At 37.9% G+C, this 18626-nt stretch overlaps 1 pseudogene; it reads right to left on the bottom strand.

The window, feature by feature from the left end:
* Positions 1-5835: 5835 nt before the first annotated feature.
* On the bottom strand, positions 5836-7946 carry LOC147609359 (uncharacterized; annotated as a pseudogene).
* Positions 7947-18626: the final 10680 nt, after the last annotated feature.

Genomic DNA, 18626 nt, shown 5'->3' with positions numbered 1-18626 from the left:
AAATGGTAAAAGATGAATTTTTGGCATAATTCAAATTATGAGTATTTATCAAAAGTAAAATTTTGAGTATTATTAATTTTATTGAGAAATATGGGTAGAATTGATTTTTGTAAATCCCATGAATATTTTTCTCAAAAAGAAGAATATTGAATATATTTCACTTCAGAAATTTGAGAAAGAATATGAAAATATCCATCCAGAAAAAGTACCTTCATTAGGGGAAGGTTGAGGTCTATAGGGGCCCTTTAAGATGCCATGTGATTAAAAGGTTATTAAGGAAAAGGGCCAATCATGTGATGCCATGTATACAAAAATGTTGGGTGACTAAAGGTGGTCAAAAGATTCTCTAGAAGATGCCTTTTGTACTTTTCATTCCCAAAAAGTGGGAGGGAAAGTTTTTGAAATTTCGGACAACCATAACTTCTACATATGAGCTCAAAATTTGTCGAAGATTAGAGATCCAGAATCTCCTCGCTGAGCTCTTTCCATAGATATGTCACATGATATGGTTTTGCCCACTCAATTTTAAATTCAATTTTGGCGGAAAACTTTGAAATTCAAACTTCTAGCCGTTTGAAGAATAAGAAGGTATCTAAAGTCAAAGAAACTTAACATTTTAACAAAAAGTCATTAAAATCATAATATGCAGCTTAAAGGGCCCCTATAGACCTCAACCTTCCCCTAATGTAACAAGGTCAAGCAATTGGCAGAAATTTAGAAAAATCCCATCAGTATTGAAAGTAGAAAATGGTACTAAAAGTGGATGTCGATAGACGTGATCTGATGAGATGTGGACCTGAATAGATGTGAATGGATGAGATGTGATGTGGATCTAGGTAGATGTGAATGGATGAGATGTGATGTGAATGGAAATGATGTCGATCGGGGTAGATGTGAATGGATGTGATGTGATGTGATGTGGATCGGGGTAGATGTGAATAGATGAGAATGGATGTGATGTGATGTGATGTGGATATGGGTAGATGTGATGAGGATGGAAATGGCGTGATGTGATAAGGATCTGAATAGATATAAATGGATGTGATGAGATGTGATGTGGATGAATGTGATGTGATGTGGATAGATGTGATGAGATGTAATATGATGTGTATGAGAATGGATGAAGGATGATGGGGATAGATATGACTGGATGTGGAATAAGCAAAGTGAATTGATATAGAAGAATGTGAAATAATAAGAAATGATGTGGAACAATGTGGAAAGATGAGAGTTCGTTAAGAAACTCTATTTATGACCTATTTTTTAAATGATTATTTTATGTCAAGAATACTGGGGAAGCATTTTGACCATCTTGTGAATGAGGTCGTAGAGACGTAAGTGATAAGTTGCAAGAGCTGACAAAGAGTCAACGGAGGATGTCTCGCGTAGCAAGGTCGACCGAGGTTTTGAGCCTCGGTACGATTTAAATGGTGAGCTTCTTCTATAGTGGGGATGAGGGACCAAGGAAGCGGCCTATGAGTGAAGCGCTAGGTGACCTGCGAAGGAGCCTAGAGGGTGCTGACCATACGGTGCTTGGGCTCTAGGTCACTGATGATACCCACACATGCATCGAGGAAGAAAATGGAACAAGGTGTTAGAGTTGTTTTTAGAACAAGCGCATGGATCTCATTGATTGGCCTTTCTGGTCCTCAACGGATGAGTCCATGGCTTTTTTATATGGATCTGTTGGTTGATCTTGCTCATCTTCAACGCAGAGTCCATATGGATCTGTTGGTTGATCTTGCTCATCTTCAACGCAGAGTCCATTTGGATTTTTTCTTATGTGATTATATTTCCGGGTACTATGAGCTAGGAACTATTGACAGGCCCCTGAGTGAGCAGGTGGTGAGCATTCTGGTTGCCAATGATGCCATAGATACACCGATGAAGGAATCATTGGAAATTAGAATTCAAGCTTGATATTTTTGAGGATTATGATCAGTGATACTATGGTTTCATTAAAAGATTGTTTTAAAGATAGTTGAATCTATGAAACAGGCAATTTCGTATTGGGTGTGTAAGTGGTGTGACTATCTTGAACTTTGCTTGAAGCACTGGCTAAGGGGCCTAGGAACTCTTTTTCCTTGGTACCTGGGACAAAACATAACCAAATTCCTAATTGGATCCTATCAATACAGTGGTTGGGCGATTGTCTAACCCATGGGATTGATGGGGTTAGGCTGGACTGATGGATCCCTAAAATGAGACTCAATTCTGTTAAGTTACGATAGTTGAAGTAAATACCGGATAACCCTTGTTCTATGGAAAAGAATCAACGGCTGTGTCTCTTGATGAGGAAAAAAGCGTTGGACTCTATGATTCAAGTGCAAGTCTTTTCCTTCATCTGACCATGAGACTTATGGGTTCTGTCGAATCAGTTTGGTTAGTGATGACCTTGACTACGTTAGAATAAAATTATCCTGGAAGAATCGTCTATGTTTGCTAAAGCGAGGGAAGTTTTTTCAAGTTTGATTTTGGAAGAACCGAGGGATTAGTCTCTTGGTCCAGATATCTGTGGGCAAGGCCCCGAGTGAGAGGCTCTGCCTTGCGCAAGAAGTGCTAATTCCGCTGCTAGTACCCCTAAATTTGCTACGCGCAGGGGGGCACGGATCTTTCAGCTAGTATCAGAGTGAATTGGCTAAAGTGGAACAAACGAGCAGCCAAAAATGTCAAAAATTTATGAAGTACCAATAAAAGATTGTAATTGTGTGATGAAATTCATACAAAGTATAGGGAAACATGGTATAGGGTCCAGGTGTGCGGGAACAAGCCCTTAGCAAGAGGCTATAAAAGAGAATCTGTAAATGTGAGAGAAGCTATGAAAAGGTGAGAAGTATCTACTGGGAGAGAATAAAGGGTAGCATGACGAGATTTAGGAGGTGTGGAGATATTCTGGGAAGAGGTGGAGAGAATCAAGCAGAAGAGGTGGAGTGAATCAAGGAGAGATCAGTGGGATTAGATGCTTGGATGTAAGCCCTATAAATTGAGGCATTGGCCTAATGATAATTTGCTAGTTTTGATTATCCATGCTTACATTTAGTTATCAGTTAATTGTTCACTAATCATGTCTTAATTATCATCTAATCTCTTTTCTAATGATGTTGAGTCTAGCATTTGATCCACCATAGCTCATTACATTGCTACAAATTTAACAACATATGCCCACAATATGTACGGGTAGTCACGGTCCTTGGAGCTATAAGGTAAATACCATCATAGTGAATAATTCTAGCGCACCTGGACCCTATACCAAGTTTCCCTCTTACTTGATAGTCTGCGACTAGTGCCTCAAGTCCCTAAACTCAAAGTCCTTGACACTCACTCTCTCTATGTGTCCAAGGCTACTACAAGTGCCCGTGACCTTGACTAAAGTGCTCACACATACATCTACCACATGGCCTACATCATCAGTGGCCCTGAGGTGGTTCCTTAGGAGCCTTCATGAAGTTTGCCGATGTCGTTCCTTCTCCACTAGGTTTGCTATAGCAGTCTCTTGCCATGTGTCCTGGCTTTCCACAGTTGTGGCAAGTGAAGGTCCTTCCTCCTACTCTGACTCTTCCTCGTCCTCGTCCTCGAGAGATTCCTCCTCCGGTGAAGAATGCTTTTTCCTCTCCAGTTATTGAGTCTGGCCATTTCTTCTCTTTGACTCTGGTCTCTTGTTCTGGTAGAGATCCTTCTATCTTGTGCAGCCTCAATTTAGGTACATTCTTTAATGTTGCTACAATGTTTTCATAATCACCTTTGTCCATACTCTTCACAATCACTGCTAGTGCCTCATCATCTTTTAACTTTTTACCAATGGCTGCTAGTTGTTGCTTAATGCTTTTATATTTGTGCAAGTGTGTGATTAGAGGTTCACTTTCCTTCATATCTAGTTTGTAGAATTGCATTAACAGATTTCCATGAGCATCAGGATTAATTGATTCATGACACCTACTACAACCTGACATCATACAAGTGGAGGATGATGATGCAAGTGATAAGACCCCTGGGCAATGGGAAACCCTCTTGTGCAATGTGGTGCCCAAGATGAAATGGTTTCATGAGACTATATCGGAAGTGTGGAGGCTGTGATGATGCAATAAGACCTCTAGCCATCCCTTACAATTAGTACTTCACTTGATGAGGCCCTCTATTAGAACATGGACTCTGTGAGATTTTTGGACTTTCTACCATGTCACATTTTGGTCTACATTGTTTGCTTATATTTTGGGTTCATTAGTTTGTATATAGTGGTCTACACATTATGTGGAGACCATGGCTAGGAAGATGTCCATTGACCTATGTTATGATCTCCTCAGGTGGGACCCATGCCCTATATGTGAATATTCCGAGTTTGAGGAGTATTGATGTGTTGAAAGTGTGTATTTCTAGGTGAATTTACATATCACTATCAACTATTTCTAAGTCAAAGGAGGATTGATGTGTTTTAGAAAGTGTGGGTATTTCTAAGTGTTTTTACATACATATTATTGGAAACTATTAAGATAAGTTTTGATGCTGATTGGTCATACTCACTAAAGAAATGTAATGTTTTCATCTGTGTGGTCAAATTTTTTCGGCCCAGAGATATGGATAATAGTGTGTATTTCTATTGAGAAAATTTGGTAATCAGTAACTTGTTTCATAATAATGTGCAAATTATTATAATAGTGTTCTTTTTTCAACTGATGTGATTATCAACGTGCAGCACGGCTGGCCTTTGAGTGGCCCAATAAAAACAAGTTACAACTACCATTGTGTACATAAAATAAAAAGCTTATCTATGCTAATCTACACCAAATTTTAAAATTCTCAAAATAAAAATTACAAATTAAACCTCCACGCGCAAGGCTGAAAATGGAAGACCTCCCTTGGTATTTTTTTGGAAGACCAAAATGAAGCTTAGTCTTCCCGCTTGAAACGACACATAATGGTAGGTCTTCACTATGCATCCTCTTAAAAATATTGGACTTCCCATAAACCATTAAGTAGAGCCTAGAAGCATTTTATACACAAAATCTTAATATTCTTCTATACACCTTGAGTTTGTCTACAAATTTACGTCATTATATTTTATGTGGAGTTATATACTAAGCTATGAGATTACAAAAATAACTTTTAAAAGAGTTACAGTACAAAAGAACATTAAAAATATAATTTTGAACACAATGAAAAGAAATACCATTTGTTGATGCATCTTGATTCCAACTTGCCCATGTTTATTGAATAAAGCTTTTATCCTTTTGCCCATCTTGAAAACCATGCCAAAAGATAAGATACTTGAGAAATTAGAATAGAAGATAATGTTAAAGTTGAGTTATTTTATTCTTACCTCGATAAGTTTTTCATCTTTGAGAATGAAGCAATCAAGTCTTTCTTCATTATGGATCCACCTCCTCTCTTTGACAAAACAAGGTACTTGTAAAAAACATCTACCATTGTAGTGAAGTGGCCTACACAAGCTAGCTTAGAGAAGAAAAGAGGTGATCCACTTTCAACAGACCTTAAAACTTACAGAGCCACTTGAAATCCAAATGGTTTTAATGACTAGATAATTCACTCTCAAGGATGCAATACTTACAAATCTCACAAGGTTGTAGAAGTTACGTTGTCAATCACATAAGACTTACATAGTCCATTTTCTCTCAAAAAGTTACAACTTACATAGACGATCTCTTTACACTACAAATTTCCTTCCAAATATTTGCAACATACATATTCATCCATCACCAAAAAGTTGCAATGCCAAAAACTCGCACAACATACATAGGCATCCCATCACCAAAAAGTTGCATAATCAATCATCATACCTTGTGCAAAACTAAGAAGACAAACCTCAAACTCTCAGAAACTTCATGGAGGTCCATATGTCATAATTTTTTTCCCAATCCACGTCATCCAAAGCATGAGAGTGTCTAATGTAGTTAATGTAAGACTACTCCTCTCATCATTTTTTATACGATTCTGCTTCGAGAACCCTCTTTCACATGCAGTAGTGCTCACTGGAACCACAAGTAGTAATTGCCAAAGCTTCATGAGATTTGGGTAAGATTCAACTCACTCCATTTCACCACCACGACAATGTCCCCATGCTTCCTGGGAAAGTAAATCTCTGATTTGCTTTGTACAATGTGAGACAAAAACGATCCACTTTAAACTCAAATTACATTGCGTCTATAAGCTTACTCCCTTGAACACCAAACTTTGTACATAATCGATCCATAAATACCTTGTGTGTTTGACCTCGAACACGAACATCTGTCTCATAGCTAGAAGGAGAAAAAAGACTTGCCGCATTGAAAAGAGGAAAATCGATAAATCTAGCATTTATTCCATTAATTAATTCACTAACAAACACCTTGGCAATTGTGATTCAATCATATAGTTCCCCTCCACCTAGTAGAGTTTGGCAACAAAGAGTAATGCGAAGCATGCCTTTCAACACAACCATCCTCTCGAACGTAGACAAGTGCATGATTGTTGACCTTATTCAAGAACTCTCTATAGTTCTTTGAACCATACCCAAATGGATTACCAAAATACCTCTTTTGAAGGAGCTTAATAACAACATCTAAGGCATTTGCAACATCCGTGATATCCACATGATCTTTTTGAAACGTCTTCTCAAGAATGTTCATTTCATGCAATACATCCAGCATAAAATCAATTAAGAATTACACTTAAAACATTGTAGCAATGTTATAGAGATCTGCATCATTCTCCTTAAAGTCACTCGAGATGGTGGGCATTGCATCCACTAATCTTTTCATAGTTAACTTTACCCCTTGAACACTATGTATCCTTAGAACTTCTAAGGGTTTAAGACTAAATGCCTTCATCAACCTATTGAGATTCTTGTGACATTGTGTGGACGTTCCCACCCATGCATGAACTCTATTGGTAAAAGCATTCAAAAACCCAAATTCCACATATTTGTCACATGCATCCGAGACCACAAGCGCTTCACGATGAGCAATGACATGTGGCACTTTCTCTTGCAAATTGGCAAGCACTTCATTGTTCACACCTATCATACATGAGGCTCCATCCGATGATGCGAACCCAATGAGCTTAGTAAGAGACAAGCCCATTTCTTCCAAGAGAGTCATCAATACATTGAACTTTGTTTGGGCTTTCCCATCATCCAACGGGAGAAAAGCCACAAACTTGCAAGCACATGGACCATTACCTTCATCTTCTAGGTAAGTCATAGGCACGATCATGTGCTTTTCCAAGGTGAGATCCATACTATCATCGATCAACATCGAAAAGAATGGACTTTTGCCAATGGAGGCTTTAACGATTCCTCAATAGTGCTCTCTTTTGGCTTTGAGAAACTCCATTCCGAAAGTTCTATTGGTATATGCGGAATACTCATGATTGATGGGCAATCTTGGAGTACCCATGTATTGATCGTAAGAACTTGCATTGAGACTTGAAAAAGTCCAAAGGTAAGTCCTCAACCGCAATGAAATATATTGTTTGCATAAGACTTATGATGCGACTTTCTCGGCATCAACCATAAGCTCTGTGTGCTTTTCAATTGGAAATACATCTTTGTGGCTTTTGAGCCTCCACCTTTGGGCAGGTAGCTTATGCGCATCCGATTCCACATGCTTAAGAGCGGGAAGCTGAATGTGGTTGTAGCCCCTCTTTACCATAAGGGTTATTTATTCCTAATTATTTACACCACAAGCATCTTACTCTTACTTTCCCATTTTTAGAAAAAGGGCATGCCCACGTTTGTATTTGTTTCCAGTGTGGAATGAAAGGTCTTACCTTCTTTTCAAGAAGCTCAACAATGTCATGTTCCTCCTGTGAAGAGAACTTGCTTCGACAACTTCCTCGTTCAAGTTAATGGTGTCCCTTTGCTTTAGGCCAAAAGCATGCTTGATATTTTTTTGCCTAGGATTATTTCTAGGTCTTCCAATCCGAGATGTCTTGTTGGTATTTGCTTCATTCATGATAGTTGAGACCTATTAAAAGAAGATTAAAGTCTATCTTAATGAATTATATGATTAAATAAATACATAACAATCTAAGACTTGAGACATGAGCATTAGTTATCATAAACACATGAGACACATATTCTTTAGTTATCTTGAGACATGAACATTAGTTATCATATATATATATATATATATATATATATATAACTGCATGAAAAAAATCAGCTATTTTATAAGAACCTCTCATGAACAAAATACATAGCAATGAATGTGAAAAAAAAATGCAAGATTAAGGAGACTTAAAATCAAGTAAGCTAAGGTGAAATTAAAAGCAAGCACACTGAAGATTAATGCAAGATTAATTAAGCTAAGGTGAAGATGAATGCAAGGCTACTTGGAAGATTAGGCAAAAATGACTAACCTGAGAGAGAAATCATAAGAAAGATGTAGCAAGAGCTGGATGCTTCTGTAAAGGAGGAGTATTATTGGGCAGATCGAAGCATAGAAAATCGTGGGTGCTTTTCTTTTCAGCCAAAATTATTTTTGACAATGACAATGTAGCATGCTCTTCGCCTGGGCCCTTTTCTTGGATTTATTTTTAAGGAAGAGGTTACCATTGGGCACTCACAATTATATGCATAATGCTATATTTGGGCCATGGGGTTGATCGCGTTGCGGACATGATCATTGATGACGAAATGAGCTTGCCTGAGCTCTAGCAGCCAGCCTGTTATAGCTATTGTAGTTGAAATGCACAGCAGCGCAACTTGCAAGTGTGCATTAAGTGAACAGTGTAGTGGAGTCGTGGATTGTGGCATGCATCCAAGCAAGGTGGGCGTACCACTATGGCAAGTTGAGAGCAATTATGCGATAATCAAAGGCTAGCCGCCAACTAGATGATTAGTGGATTGAGAAATTAATCCACGAGTTATCGAGATGATAATTAGGATAAATAGATACAATTGGAAGTGATTAGCGATATTGGATTAAGATGATATTAGATACAGTCCGACCACCATCAAAGTTCAAGCTTCGATGATCAGTGAAGTAATAGAGTTAATGAATTTACTAATACTTGCAGAATCCAGATAGTCATTCAATGAGTCCCGAGGTGTTGGCATGCATGGTCTTCTACGATGCATTATATGACCATTACTTCATTTGCTTAAGCTGAATGTTTTAATTTGAAGCTTTAATTATGCCATATATGATGTATCATGTAGGCATGTAGGCCATTAATATTATTATCATTCCTTCATAAAATCACACGTTGATTCAAGATTAACTATACATCACGATTCACAACTCCTCTTTTGAAGCTTTGTAAGGGTTTAAAAATGTAATGCTTTTTGAATAACATATATATATATATATATATATATACTATATTGGTCCCAAAAAAATTATACATATATTTCAGAATCCAGGAAGACTTCTCCCTACCTAGATCTTCCCATGTAAAAATAATTTTTATTTTGGTCTTCCCATCTGAAAGACCAAATATTGAGTTTGGTTTTCTTTTGCAAACCAAAATTTTTAAAAGACTTCTGTAGCAGTTGCAGATTACCTGGGAAGACGACTTAAATTTTCAGCACCGGGTTGGAGGCACGGAGTTCACACACGGTTGTGGATATAGTTTAAAACTGCAGATCGCCGATGTGCCTCTTGAGCTCGCCCACCGTGTCGTCTGCGCACACGCGAACCATGTAGTCTTTTTGCCCACCCACTTCACACTTGCATTTCGCAGCCATTTTCATCACTTTCTTCTCTTCTTTCCAATCGCGCAGAATCAACGCCTGTGTAAGTCCACTATCACCTTCCCTCGGATAGTGCTTTTTCTGTCTTCTTTTCTCCCTCGTAGTATCGAAGCGCACGGAGTCTTCTTTGCTCCCTCGTAGTATCCATCCTAGTCAAGCGCACGTAGCTTTCCTGTCCTCTTTGCTCCCTCTTTGTAGACGACAGTGTTGAAGCTTCCATGGCTATGCCGGAGCCATCGATGATGAGGGAGAACTCCAGCAAAGCCGCGTTCACCACAATCTCGCACTATCGACCCAAAAATTTGTTGAACGTAAGTGTAAACGTCCTATCTTTTATTTCAATCGCTTGTTTTTTTTTTGGTAAGTGTCGTGGTTAAGTAGGAACCCTCTTGCCATATGCTACATGTCAAGTGAGAATCCCGGTGGCATGGCATGCCATATGCATGAGATGTCAATTGAGAACCCCAGTGGTGCGATGTACCATATCCATGTGACAGACGCTCTTCAATATTTCTTCCCTTGGTTATTATGTCCTTCAGTTTTGGCATATACCTGAGATGAATTTTATTAGAGGATTCACAAGATGAAGGCGTTGTGAATACTCACATTCCACTACACTGATTTTGAGGGCTGAAAAGGAGCTTATATACTCACATATGAATGTAATGTGCGGCCATAGAGAAGAATAGCAGCATATTAATGTTAGATTTGACCTGTCCATTGAGAGTATAAGTAGGGTAATTAGCCCTTATCACCCAAATTTGGGCCTAATTACAATGCTGACCAAATAGAGTAGTACCAAGTGCAATTGGTGATGTAAACATCCTCTCCATCTCAGATGGACCCTAGCCACTGAGGGCCTATGGTGGCCCCCAAAGCCCACCATTGAGAGTATAAGTAGGGTAATTAGTCCTTATCACCCAAATTTGGGCCTAATTACAATTCTAACCAAATTTGGGCCTAATTACAATGCTAACCAAATAGAGTAGTACCAAGTGCAATTGGTGATGTAAACATCTTCTCCTACTTTAGATGGACCCTAGCCACTGAGGGCCGATGGTGGCCCCCCAAAGCCCACCATTGGGGGGAGAAGTAGCCCCAAGACCCCTGGCTTTGGAGGGCCTCCAACCCCCAAACCCATTAGTTTCTTCCGTGTGGGCACTAGTGATTAACTTGGCAACGACACTCCCTAATCTCAAGGTCCAGGCCACATCCCCACTCTAGAATAATAAATCCCTCCCCTTAAATCTTAGAGCATAGATTTATGTGGTGTGTGTAACTCTAGTTTGATGTTAAACCTCAACTTTTTGTGACCATTGTCAATATATTATTCTATGTACTAATTTAACAACTTTTGGGATATCAAATTTACAAATAACTCTCCAAATACCATTTCATTTGTACATGCTAAAGTGCCAAATTTACTAACATTCCAAATTAATTAGTACCCTTTAATAATTTTATGAATATAATGAGTCACACTACTTCTACAAATACCAGTGCATTTTTGTAGAATTATTTGCAAAATTTACAGATAGAGTCCAAATTAATTGCTACCATTTAACAAGTTTTTGATTATCACTAATTCATACTTCTTAAGTATTTATACATAATGACATGCCAAGTATATTGCATGTTCCTTTGTTTTTGTGCCCACAATTGTCCACATCTACTGGGGCAAAACTGTTCCAAGCTTGATTACACCACGACCAACATGCATAGTTTCAATATGATTAATCTTGTACGTGTCCATTTCTCCTTCTCTTCCCCTAGCATCTCTTTATAAGCCCATCATTTTTTAAATAGTAGCATTTATAACCCATTAGTTTTTTCCACAAAACAAGGTGTCCTCAAATCTACCGTCTTTATTGTATTGGATATCTTCCATTGGATTCATCATTAGTGTGGAATTTGTAATCACCGTCTTTATTGTATTGGATATCTTCCATTGGATTCATCATTAGTGTGGAATTTGTAATCACGTTTCATTTCGTTTTCTTAAAACATTTATGCGCAAGGAGGAAGCAGGCAAAAGAACGCCCAACAAGGCTCCATCTGTAAGATTCCTCCCCCAACCCCTTTTTGATGTCTAGTATCTTCCCCTGTAATCAATCCCTCTTCAGAAATATAAAGGCCTTGTTCTAACTGTTTTAGCCTAGAGAGAGAAAAATATGCTAGAGAGAGAATATTCAGATTATGAATATTTTTGGATAGAAAATTAACTCATCTTATTAAAATAAGTTCCCCTGAAATAGAAATTCAAAAAGAATTTTCCAATGTGCAATTGGAATTAATTGGAAATAAGTATAAAGAACCTTAGTCTAAGGGTCTAGATTTTCAGAAATTTTTAGATTATGGTCCAATTAAGGTTCCTATGGGCCAATAGCATCAATCCATGTGTAGGGAGGAGATAAATCCAATTTGTAAAAGAAGATACCCAAAAATGAGTAAATGCTCACATAAGATGAAGAGTTGATAATGTACAAGATTTATTAGTAAAAAAACTATGAGCAATATTAAAAATATGAGATATTTTGGGTATCCAAAAATGAGTAAATGCTCACATAAGATGAAGAGTTGAAAATGTACAAGGTTTATTAGTAAATAAACACATATGTAAGGAAGGGGAGTTCTTTAAAGGAGGTGCATATTTCACATAAGATGAAGAGTTGAAAATGTACAAGGTTTATTAGTAAATAAACACATATGTAAGGAAGGGGAGTTCTTTAAAGGAGATGCATATTTCACATAAGATGAAGAGTTGAAAATGTACAAGGTTTATTAGTAAAAAAACTATGACACATATGTAAGGAAGAGGAGTTCTTTAAAGGAGGTGCATATTTCACATAAGATGAAGAGTTGAAAATGTACAAGGTTTATTAGTAAAAAACTATGAGCAATAAAATTTTGACACATATGTAAGGAAGGGGAATTCTTTAAAGGAGGTGCATATTTCACATGCTTGAATGAGTTTTAAACTCAAAAATAATGTGATATTTTTATCTCTCATCTCTCTTGAACCAAACCAAATCAAAATGGAACCAAACCGAATCAAAAAGTAACCAAACTAGGTCCAAATCTAGTCCAAATTCAACCAAACTGACCTGGAAAATTCTAGAATCAGTTTGTTTGGTTAGGAGCTCAAATTTTCCTATAAATAGAAGCCTCCCCTTGTTGAAAAATATATAGTGTCTTATGCTTTGTCACTCTACTCCACCTAAGCCAAAATAGATAGTGTCTTATGCTTTGTCACTCTACTCCACCTAAGCCAAATTAGATAGAGTCTTATGCTTTGTTACTCTACTCCACCTAAGCCAAATTAGATAGAGTCTTATGCTTTGTTACTCTACTCCACCTAAGCCAAAATATATAGAGTCTTATGCTTTGTTACTCTACTCCACCTAAGCCAAATTAGATAGAGTCTTATGCTTTGTTACTCTACTCCACCTAAGCCAAATTAGATAGAGTCTTATGCTTTGTTACTCTACTCCACCTAAGCCAAATTAGATAGAGTCTTATGCTTGTTACTCTACTCCACCTAAGCCAAAATATAGAGTGTCTTATGCATTGTTACTCTACTCTACCTAAGCCAAGAGTTGTGAATTCTTTAATAATTCACTAGTTTTTGATACTTCTCTCTTTCTTCAATCCCCATTGGTGGCTCCATCAACATACTAAACCAATTGATTGGTTGGGGGCCTCTACCGTGAATAAAGAATCAAGCAAATTATAAGGTAAGTATATTGAATTTTGATCTTTCTATAATTTCTCAATGATTCTCTCTTCTCAACCCCTCTCAAGCTTGAGAAGTTTAATTGGTATGGTTTTTTTAAATGCTATTGAAGTTAATTGGTGAATAGTAGTGAAGAGTTACATAATTTAATAAATGCTATAGAAGTTAATTTCCATTTATGTTTAAATTCTAATGGTTTTTATGTAATTTCTCTCTCTCACTCAAGAAATGGTCATACTCATGAACCATTCTCAATCCAAATGAAGCTTTTCGTAAAGCCTTTCCTTAATCCAAGATTAAGCTATGCTTGAGGCCAAATTAATGGCTTTTTGCTATGCTTTTAGTTTATGCACATTGATGATTCAATCCATTATGGATTGATGACCCAATTAGAGACCATTCTAATTGTTTTCTTAATGATCCAATTAGAGACCATTATGGATTGATGATCCAATTAGAGACCATTATGGATTGATGGTCCAATTAGAGACCATTCTAATTATTTCTTTAATAATGAGCTTTATCCCTTAGAAAAAAATTGAGATTTATCAGTCATAGTAGCGGAGCTATGGCAAAATTTTTATAGAAATTACGCATAAAATAAATTCATTCAAAGTATAAAAAGAGGAATTCCTACCATATTCTAGGAACTATCATCCTAGATTAATTAAAAGAATTTTATTATGCATGGAGATGTGGATGTTGCATGTAGATGTAGATGTATGGATGTGAGTGTGAATGTGGAGGTGGATGTATGCATGGGACGTGGATGTATGCATGTAGAAATAGATGTGTAGATGAGGATGTAAATGGAGATGTGGATGGATGCATGTAGATGTAGAGGTATAGATGTAGATGTGAATGGAGATGTGGATGTATACATGTAGATGTAGATGTATAGATGTAGATGTGGATGTGGAGGTGGATGGATGCATGTAGATGTAGATGTATAGATGTAGATGGGAATGGAGATATGGATGTATGCATGTAGATGTAGTTGTGATGTGAGATGTATATGTATACATGTAGATGTAGATGTATAGATGTGGATGTGAATGTGGAGTGGATGTATGCATGTAGAGGTAGATGTATGGAGGTGAATGTGAATGTGGATGTGGATGTATGCATAGGGATGTAGATGTATGCATGTAGATGTGAATGTACGCATATAGTTGTGGATGTATGGATGTGAATATACGATTGTGATGTGAGGGAATCTGAAGTGATGTGATGGGATGAGTATACATATAAATGGAATATGGAATAAGTAATGTAGATTGAGGAGGGATAATGTGGAAAAATGAAAGTTAAAATAGAAATTGTATTGTAAACTGTTTGTAAATGCTGTTTGTAAATGCTGTCTGTAAATGATTGTTTTATGTCAAGAATGCTGGGGGGAGCATTTTGACCGTCTTGTGATTAAGGTCGTGATGAGAAAGTTGCAACTGCTGACGGGGAGTCAATGAAGGACGTCTCGCGTAGCAAGGTCGGCCGAGGTCTTGACCAGCCTCGGTGCGATTAAAATGGTGAGCTTCCGGTACGGTGGATGAGGGGCCAAGGAAGCGGCCTATGCGTGAAGCGCTAGGTTACCTGCGAAGGATCCTAGAGGGTGCTGACCATACGGTGCTCGGGCTCTGGGTCGCCTAGGATACCCACGCGTGCGTCGAGGAAGATATTGGAACAGAGTTGGAGTTGTTTTCTGAAATCGAGCATGGATCTGGTTGATTGACCTTGCTGGTCTTCAATGGATGAGTCCATGGCTCCTTATATGGATCTGTTGGTTGATCTTGCTGATCTTCAACGAGAGTCCATCATGTTAAGTGATTATATTGCCAAGTATTATGGGCTAGGAACTATCGAAACGGCTCCTGAGCGTTCTAGTTGCCAATGATGCCATAGATACTCTGATGAAGGAATGATGGGAAATTAAGAATCAATTGGATAAATTGGAAGATGGTGATCAATGATACTATGGTTTTATTAAAGGATTGTTTTAAACTGGTTGAATCTGGTTGAAAAAGGCAATTTCATATTGGGTGTGTGAGTGGTGTGACTAGTTTTATTTTGCATGAACATCCGGCTAGGGGGCCTTGGAACTCTTTTCCTTGGCACCCGGGACAAAACCTAACCAAATTTTTAATTGGATCCCATCACTATAGTGGTTGGGCGGTTGGCTAACCCATGGGATTGGATGGGGTTAGGCTGGACTGATGGATCCGTAAATCGAGACTCAAACTTTTGTTTTTACGATAGAAAAAAAAAATCCCGGACAAAAACTGTTCTATGGATAGGAATCAACGGCTGTGCCTCTTGAATGGGAAAAAAAGCGTTGATCCCAATGATCCAAGTGCAAGTTTCTTCCTTGAACTGACTAAGTATCTTATAGATGTAATCGGATCATCTCGATCAGAAATGATCTTGACTACGTTAGAGTAAAAAGTTATCCTGGTGGAATCGCCCGTGCTTTCCGGTAGAGGAAGTTTTTCCGGGTTCGGTTTTGGAACAACCGACGGATTAGTCTCTTATCCGGATATCCGTGGGCGAGGCCCCGAGTGTGGGACCCCTGTCCCGCGCGAGAAGCGCTACTTCCGCTGCCAGTACCCTGAACCCGTTGCTCGGTGGGAACAGGGATCTTACAGTTGGTATCAGAGCCTTTGGTTAAAAAAAGATCAACTGAGAAGACAAATATGGCAAAAATTTATCAAGAAACACAAAAAGGTTATAATTGTGTGATATAATTCTTACAATTTGATATGCAAACTGAAAGTCGTAATTTGGTAATTGGGTCTTCAGATGGAAGTATCGCAATTATATAGAATCCCTGACTTGCTTGAGGCCTAGACATGATAGTATTTACCTTATAATTCCAAGGGCCGTGACTACCCATATATACCGAGAGTATACTGCAGCTCTTTACTGACAGTATATACGAGTAAATCTAAGACTTGAAATTATAAGTGTTAATGCTATCCAGATGATGATTTTGAATGTGATTGATATGATTTTTAATTCTGTTTGAGAATTGATGAATTGATTTGGATTCTGATTGAAAATGCTGATTGAAAAATGTTGATTTTAAAAATTAGTTGAAATATAATGAAACCACAATGAGGGGGAATGGGACGAGTCCCTGTGATGATATTCATAACTAGAAAGATGATAACGAATTCAGCAAATCACTATGAGATTAGTGGGTTGTGCTGTCAGATTGCTACTGTTAATACTTGACCGGTAGATCGAGTTAAGGGATGTCAAATTGAGAACTTACTTGACTGAAATTTCCGTGGAGGAATGTTCCGAAGGAAACTTTTCGGTCTAATGGACCATTATCATGTTAAAGATATGAATGATATAATCTGAATGAATTATTATTTAATGATGAGTTCTATATAAGGGATATTTATCCCAGTGTTCTGTTGGGTTGACTAGAATATAAGGAACCCCAGAATAAAATTGGATCTTAAGAAAAAGAGCTGTCCTCTACCTTGCGAGATGAGGACATCTCGCACTTTTTAAGTGGGGTAGAATGTAAGATTCCTCCCCAACCTTCGAAGCATACAGGGGTAAGAATCTTCCTTTCTGATCTTATAATTATTCCCTCTCTAAAATAAAAGAAAGTTTCTGTTTAAAAAAAGGAAGACCCTTTCCCTACAATACTTGTCAAGAGTCCCACCTGTTTTAAGGCTTTAGAACAATGAGTCCAGAAGTGAGAATCGGTGTTTTGGATACCAAGGTTTTGGTTTTCATTCGAGTACGGCCCAAAAGAAGTTCTTTATCTCTTGGGGAGTATAAGAAGTTATCCCCCAGATATTGTGACCCTTATATCTGAATTCAATGAAAGTAGGTGACTTAGCCTACAAGTTTCTTTTATTCCCTCATCTCAAAATTCTTAATGCCTTCTATAGAAAAATGTGTCAAACTCAAATCATGGAAAGACGGTAAAACTTCAGTGGCAAGTTACCGTTGGCTTCTAGGTTACGCTAGCTCCTTCCTTTATATAAGTCGTAATTTTTACTTGCCGCTCACAGTAATCTTACTCCCATCAATCTCCTTTCTTTCTTAATCTCCTTCATGGCTTGGCAACATGAATTAGTTTTATCCCTGATGATTTCTCACCTTCAAGACGCAAGAGAGTCTGTGAAGAAAGACTTTATAGAACAGTATGAGCGCTCACTTTTTCCTCACCTAGGAACTTCTGTAGCGCAGACCAAATGGCGGACCTATCAAAACATAACTAGGGTAACACCCTGGGGTCAGCAGCACTTTCGTAACAATGTCCGCTTGGCCATGGTTATTGAAGCTTTGGGTTTGGGTCCCCGATACTACTGCGTCATGAGATCAAGGCATCTTGGGTTTTCTGAGCGGGTCTTCTTACTGGCGTGTTTTCTTCCTCATGAGAAGATATGCCTTTATCCCGTTTTTGGCTTGCCTCTCAGAGGTCCTTTTGTTAGATCACCTCATACCACTGAGATAGGTGCGGCAATAACCAGCAGAATCATTCCCATAGATGAGTTACCCTATACTTGTGCAGCTTGTGAGGACTGCTTTTGTGACCATATGATGGACGGGCTTATGGAAGTGTAAAGAGTTCTTCTATCTTTACTGTATAAGTTCCGTGAATGAATAAAGTTTAAATCTTGTTCTTATTTTGAATCTTGCTCTCTTTAAGACTTTTCTTGGTGGTTAATCTTGATTAAAAGTTTTCTCTAAATCTCATATTCGTGCATCTTGTAAAATTATCCCAGTTTGCGAGATGAGGACATCTCGCATTTTTTAAGTGGGGTAGAATGTAAGATTCCTCCCCCAACCCCTTTTTGATGTCTAGTATCTTCCCCTGTAATCAATCCCTCTTCAGAAATATAAAGGCCTTGTTCTAACTGTTTTAGCCTAGAGAGAGAAAAATATGCTAGAGAGAGAATATTCAGATTATGAATATTTTTGGATAGAAAATTAACTCATCTTATTAAAATAAGCTCCCCTGAAATAGAAATTCAAAAAGAATTTTCCAATGTGCAATTGGAATTAATTGGAAATAAGTATAAAGAACCTTAGTCTAAGGGTCTAGATTTTCAGAAATTTTTAGATTATGGTCCAATTAAGGTTCCTATGGACCAATAGCATCAATCCATGTGTAGGGAGGAGATAAATCCAATTTGTAAAAGAAGATACCCAAAAATGAGTAAATGCTCACATAAGATGAAGAGT

The sequence above is a fragment of the Cibotium barometz genome, chromosome 51 (genome assembly GCF_041138505.1).
Source record: "Cibotium barometz isolate CiBa-2024 chromosome 51, ASM4113850v1, whole genome shotgun sequence".
NCBI lineage: Eukaryota > Viridiplantae > Streptophyta > Polypodiopsida > Cyatheales > Cibotiaceae > Cibotium > Cibotium barometz.
Note: the sequence above shows the minus strand (reverse complement) of the source record. Positions and strands in the feature narration are given on the sequence as shown.